Below are 7,196 nucleotides of genomic sequence, written 5' to 3' on the forward strand. Positions count from 1 at the left end.
ATTCTCCAAATTAATTGCGAGACGCACAACAGTCGGAAAACGTTCATGAATTGCAAAAGTAATTATCCTACAAAGCGCTTTAGCGCAGCTTACGTATCGACCGTATCGTTCAAGACCAATAACCGCCATGTTGCTTCCCTTGGTGACGTACTTACAAACGCAATTTATAGATTTCACCAAACTGCAGTGGGGAATATAGTAAGATCCATGTGTAGTCAACTTCGATATTCACTCTTCTAAATGAAATGCTGAATGTTCTGCCATTGTCGTCTGGCGAACGACGCCGATAGGGTGGATATCCACCATTTCCAGATTGTGTTTCCGAAAGAAACGTGGATAGCGTTTCGTGCATTTATTGTCAGACATACAAACCGAAGTGGGATTGTGGTGTTCGCAAGGTCCATGAACCATATTGGTTTTCATCACTTCGTATAACACTGGATCTTTCTCTGCATCAGGAATTTCTGCAGAAATAATTTCATCAATTTGATCTGGTGGAACCACTACCCACCATCTAAAGAAGAATGTGTGCGTGCGGCAAACCCCTCTTTTGCCACTCAACAGAGTACATCTAGCATCTAACAGCACCATATATTCGCTGCTTCAAGATAATGTCCATCGAAGCTGTTGAAAAGTCTTGCTGTGACATCGTTGCGATCGCTTTCTGATTGATCGCGACCCATAATACCGCACGTATGTAATCGCATCTTGGGAGTACTCGTTCATGTGGCTTGGGCTGCTTATGTATGTTGATGCCAAAAAGAACACCGACCGATATTAGCTCGACCTCTTCCTGGCATCGTGACAAATTTCAATCTGTAATTGATCACTTTGTGTGAAAAACACATAACATTTTCACTGAATAATTTTCAAAAATTTTTGAAGCAAACGCCAAATTTGAAAGACTTAAATAATTGAAAAACAAAACAAAAAAATTGAACAAAAAAATTTGTATGGAAAAAATTAACTTTTTGGAATTTTTCAATTTTCCGACTTTTCCTCATGAAAGACATACAGGTTTTTTATTTCTAAACCTTTCCCAATCCACAACGAACAACCTCTTAAAATTTCATCAATATCGGTTCAGCCGTTCTCTTAGCGTTACTAACGAACAAACATTCATTCGTTTGTATGAGAAAAAGAAAAGGGCTGTTTTTAGGGGTTTTCCGGCAAATATTCGAGTTTTCCGCATAAACCATCCCTGAACCTCAACAAACATTATAAAAAAAGAATCATCAAATTTGGTTCAGTGGTATGAAAGTTATGAGCCTACATACATTTTGGCGATTCATTTTTATTTATATAGAATTATAAAGTGTTGCTTGCTGTTTATAAAAAATATATACTTGTTAATATGAGGTAATATAATATATTAGCATCACATTTCATTGGGATAACACGCATATTGGCCGATATATGCAGTACAAAGTCACCCCAAGTTCGAAAATACGTATCTTAAGTATATGAGAGCTAAGGAAAATATTAGCTCGATTCAACTAATTCTTGACATACAGACACACAATTTTAAGAAAAGGATTATCCCTTAATTTCAATTATATATCTCACACACTTACCGATACTTTGGATCAAAACTCAAATATAGGTACCGGGGTGTAAATATTCGGTAGCTCGGGACTTGAACAGTTGTTATTGGATTTAAACAATTTTTGTTCAAAAGTGTAAAGTTTTATCTGGTTATATTAAATGCGAAATGTGTACGGGAAACTGAACGAATCAAGTGGAATTTAAAATTGTGCTGTATGAGAAATAGGCAAGAATGTAAAACAAATGGGGTTTTCACCAAAAAGTGAGTGGTGCTACGGTCATCGTCAAATTTTCATGCCAGCTACCATAAATCTCTCTCATACCATCTATTTAGTAAAATTTGATGTCTCTAGGGTATTTAGTCCACCACTTAAAAAAAAAATTACCCACAAGTGTTTCTTGATATTGCGACTATTTGTCCTAAATAAAAGCTGTATGTTTTAATGTAGTGCTTAGTTATGACATTTTATATACTTTCGGTCAATAGTGATTTGTGGACGTGGTTGTGGTCCGATCACGCCCATGTATGAACCCGAAACTTTCGCCATTCACTTGGTAGTGGCCAGAAACGATTTTTTTACATATGGCTCAAGCAGCTCACGACTTTCGGTCTTTGACCAAGTATCCTCTGGGTAGCCTAAGAACATCCGTTTGAAGCCGAGCTAAAGTGAGAAGGCGAAATATCCCCTACATAGGGTTGTGCGCTGGGTTTGGGACCCGCCACGTAAAAAATCATACCAATGAACAGTAACAACCAGCCTCGGATGAGAGACCCCCTTTTGATGACGACGACTGGCGCGCTTTTGTTAACTCGGCTATAATCGGGTAAGCGGTTTCTACGCCAATTAAGAAGAAGTTTCAACGATTTTTAACTGAAAATCATATTTGTTTCTTTTCATCTTTTTAGACACTTTTTAAATCCAACCTTCATCCATGAGGGCGCTGTGCTTTTACGATGTGCTAAGTAGTTATTTGCCTTAGGGTTAACCTATATAAGATATGCATTTAAGTATTAGCAGCAATGAGTATTCACATACCTTCTAGAGTGATTTCACCTTGATTATCACTTTCGAACGTAATCTAAACCACCAAACCATCGTATACGAAACGTCAACTAACTAACAGTTCATTAAAGAAACGCAAGAAACTGCTCAACCCTACTATTGCGTTGCGGAAGCATATTTTAACTGCTGCCACTTTATAGGTAATTAAAATTGTCGCACCTTGGCAATCGCATAGGTTCTATGACACTCATCACACCACTTTAATTAAATAACAAGCGAGTGAAACTTTGTATGAATGTTTGAGTATGTATTTAATTTCTTCTACAGATTTAGAGTGCGTTCGTAAATAACGTTTTCGTTTTCCAAAGTGCAAGTAGCGTTTACTTTACCTTTAAAGATATTAACACCCATTACGGATTGTTAGTATAATCTAGAATATCAGTTAACGCAGCGCAGTATCTTGTTGATCGAAAAATATGTACATATAAGCGGAATGATGTTGACCTAACTGGCTCCTACGATTGCCGTATCAGAGCAGTCAAATCGGGTGTATTTTAGCGATGTGTATACAAGGAACGATCATGTAGTTGCGGTAACCATCCTTTTTGTTTGATTGTAAGGTATGATTCAAGTAGGTATACTTCGTAGAGAATGGAGAAAATGTGTTTCGCGCTTTCCTCAACTTATGATCACCACAATGACCAAGCATTCAGTATTGCATAACATGCGACCGAATAGACCACGTCCAGCATGAAATGAAGAAAATATTGCAGCCGTAGCTAAAAGTGTACACAAAGACCTCGAGAGTCGATTCGGTGCTGTTGGCAACAACTCGGACTGACATATGGAAGGACTTGGCATATTTGACAATTTAAATGAAAGTGTACAAAATACGTGCAAGAACTGAAACCGCTCTCAAACCACATAGCTTTGATCTATGGTCTCGAACGAGTCATCGAAAGTTGAACTCAACGGCGGATAAAATTTCATAGCTATAATCATAGAACAAAATGAAAAAAATTTAATTTCTAATGATAATAAACATTCCTTATTAAATGTGGGTTTTCTGTTTTTTTGAAGTGAAACTTCTTTACGCGCGCTTGGCTTGGGGAGTAAGCTGACGAACGCGTAACGAAAAGTGTGATCAGGCGAGGCGAACGTCCGAAATGCTTTGCTCACGTTTGCTCACTTCACGAAATGTTCTCTTCAATTCCAGTCACTGAGCGAAACACAGCGTTGAGTAAAAATCAGCTAATGTTGACGAACCGCTCATTCGCGTACAATGTGAGCCTTCGGTCCGAAATGCTTTGCTCACGTTTGCTCACTTCACGAAATGTAGAAACTTTTGCGTATGAGCTGATTCAAGGAAAAAGTGAGTTTTGCAGTTTCTGATACATACCAGGATGTTGCTCTATCACGAGTTACCAGTATTGACGGACTCTACATAGTACCAAAAGACAATGATAATAGATTTTATCATGGGCGAAAAAATAATACATCGATCATATCTTTACAAGATGAATTTCGCCGATTATCGTTGAACACATTGTCAACAATAGGTAGAACGATTCTTGATTTTATGAATGACAGAAAAAAGTTGTCCATGGTTACTTTTAATTGCCAAAAGTCTCAGAAAATACGTATCGGACTTGAGCGATCCCGCAATTGATTCAAGCAATATCCTGTTTTTATCAGAAATCTGGTCAAAGGACGATGAAAATATTGACATCCCGAATTTTGATTGTATTGCGAAATTCAAGCGTAAAAATGTTAGATCAGCAGGAGTGGCAATTTATCAGAAATCGAATGATGCCTCGAATATAGTAACTTCGAACATGGACATTCTATTACGACATATTCGTGAAGTTGATATTGGTCAGTCATCAATTGGTGATATATGTGCTGCTCACTGTGTTTTGGACGATGGAACAAACATCATAATGGTAGTTGTTTACATGTCGCCCAATAACACAGTTAATAATATCATAAAGTTTATATACAGAAGACTTATGATTGATGGTCCCGTAGGTTCTGAAGAACTAGGAGAAAACTATCATACGTTGCCACTAATCTTAGCAGGAGATTTCAATATCAATTTCGCATCCGAAGATGGACAACTCTTGATAAACTTTCTACGAGATAAATTAGAATTACAAATGAATAATGACCGTAATGAGCCAACTACAAGACATGGAACAACGATCGATGCAGTTTTTTCTAGATTTCTGTCTAATTTTAATTCTAAATTTCCTATTGTCTCGGTTTTACAATCAACCACAGTAATTACTGATGTACCCAATAATGAAAATAACGAATAAAACAAGGAAAAAATTAAAAGATCTATGCAAAAATATTAATTATAAAAGAAGCGTAGTGTGACACTCCTTGGGATAAATGTTTGCGCTTTCTCAAATATGTCTCAAAAGATTAAACAATACTAAAGTTTTCTCAACACTATTAACAACATTACTCCAATCAAAGTTGGGGTTTAGTTACAGTACTTATACGATGGATGTCAGTTTTTTTAAGGCTGTTCTGCATTGAATTTAGAGATATACATATCTAATAACTGTTTAAGCAAAAATTCTTTAGCGTCTCTTTGACTGAGCAGTGGCTTCACATCGAAAAGAAAAGCAATAGCCTTGTCTTCCCTAGTACATCCGGTGATTTCACCCTCTTATATTTAGTATAGTGACCAAATATCGACGGTTTCAACAAATATACAGCTAACATAGCAAAATCAACTGATGCAGGTCATGCTGATTATATACGAGGTGTGTTCAAAAAGTATCGCGAATCGTAACTGACAGTTTTCTTCGATTGCAGGGGCGTGGTGCATCATGAGTTCTTGCCACAGCGAAGAACGGACAATAAGGAATATTGCCTGCAAGTTATGCGCAATTTGCGCGAAGCAATCCGCCAAAAACGCCCGGATTTGTGGAAGAACAAAAATTGACTTTTGCACCACGATAACGCCCCTGCTCACACACATCGATGCTTGTGAGTTACATATACATATGTTGATCTCAATCCCTTTAAATAGTTACTGTTCATGTTAAATTTATTTATTTATATATAGAGATCCACAATGTTAATGTACTTTATATATAATACCCACTCTGCTAAGAATGTTAATAAGATATCGTATGTTAAGCTAGGCTATAAATAATGATGTTTCGTTAGACTAAAAAATGAATTAAAAAAGAATTACTTTATCGAGCGGTTTGACGCTTCGCCTTAAACTTAAATAAACACTATTAAATTAAAAAAGTGGTTTGTACTTTGGCGGGTTTTACTTTCCTTAAATTAAAATAATTATAACTCTGAACGTCGGATTTCAACCGGGTTAGAGAAAAATATAACTTGTGCGCGACTTTTTGGCCAAAACCAACACACTAATGATGTTGCAGCCACCGTATTCCCCAGATCTGGCCCCCTGTGACGTTTTCTTGTTCCTTAAACTGAAGAGGCCCATGAAAGTACGACGTTACGCTTCTCTTGACGAGATAAAGACGGCATCGAAGGAGGAGCTGAAGAAGATAAAAAAAAAATGATTTTTTGAAGTGCTGCGAAGATTGGAAAAACCGTTGGCACAAGTGTATAATATCTCATGGGTATTACTTTGAACGGGACAAAATAGATATTCATGAATATATAAATAATTTTTGAAAAAACACAAATTCGCGATACTTTTTGAGCACACCTCGTATTTATGTATTTTATACAATCCCCGACGTTTAATGTATAGCAATAGAGTGAAGTCGCACAAGTGGAGAAAATAATTGCAGTATTCATATATGTTGCTTTTCAAACTAAAAAAAAAAAAAAAATCCATGCGCAAATCGTATAAATGTGCAAATATTTGCTTGGGAAACGCACCTTTCACGGCATTCAGCGGACCCGGCTGCCTTTCACAAGTTTGATCCAAAACAGCAGCAGTTTACCTAGCTTCTGCTACATATATACCTTTATACGAAGCCTTTCATGCAGCAAGCAATCTGAGCTATCCTTAGTATATATGTAAATACATACAGTGCAGGGTTCAGTGGGTGCTTATTTTATTTAGCTACACAAATGTCTGAATGAACAGTCACACATGGACTGGAGGCTAAGTTCGGGTGCGGAGGAACATTTTATACTCTTGTATCTTGCAAGAATCCAATCCAGGGAAATACTTTAAGGTGTAAAACCATTCATATAAAGTAAAGTCAGCCGGATGTTTGAAAATCCTGATATTAGTTATATATGGGCTAGGCCAAGCTTTCGCTCAAATTTATCTATTTATTAATTTAACAAATACCTATTGTAACATAACGTTGTATGCCAAATATCAAGCAACGAAATATTTTCTTTATTCGTGCAACAAAAAAAAAAAAAACACTTTTACATTCTTAACTTTACGTAAAAGCTGAAAAGACTGTCAAAATTCAACTAAGCAAAGAACATATTAATAAAAGCGTGACAATATGGCGATGTTGTAAGGAGTTACGACTAAATAAAAACAAAATAATATTTGTGGCAACTAGCTAGAAGATCATAACCAAATTGAAGACAGGCAATATTTGTTGGTTATTTGCCACAGTTTTCCACGCGATAAAAATTCTTCGATGGGAAAAAGAAAGAGACAAGCGCGTAGAACCGAAAAAT

Source organism: Bactrocera dorsalis, chromosome 1 (genome assembly GCF_023373825.1).
Source record: "Bactrocera dorsalis isolate Fly_Bdor chromosome 1, ASM2337382v1, whole genome shotgun sequence".
NCBI classification, from domain to species: Eukaryota; Metazoa; Arthropoda; class Insecta; order Diptera; family Tephritidae; genus Bactrocera; species Bactrocera dorsalis.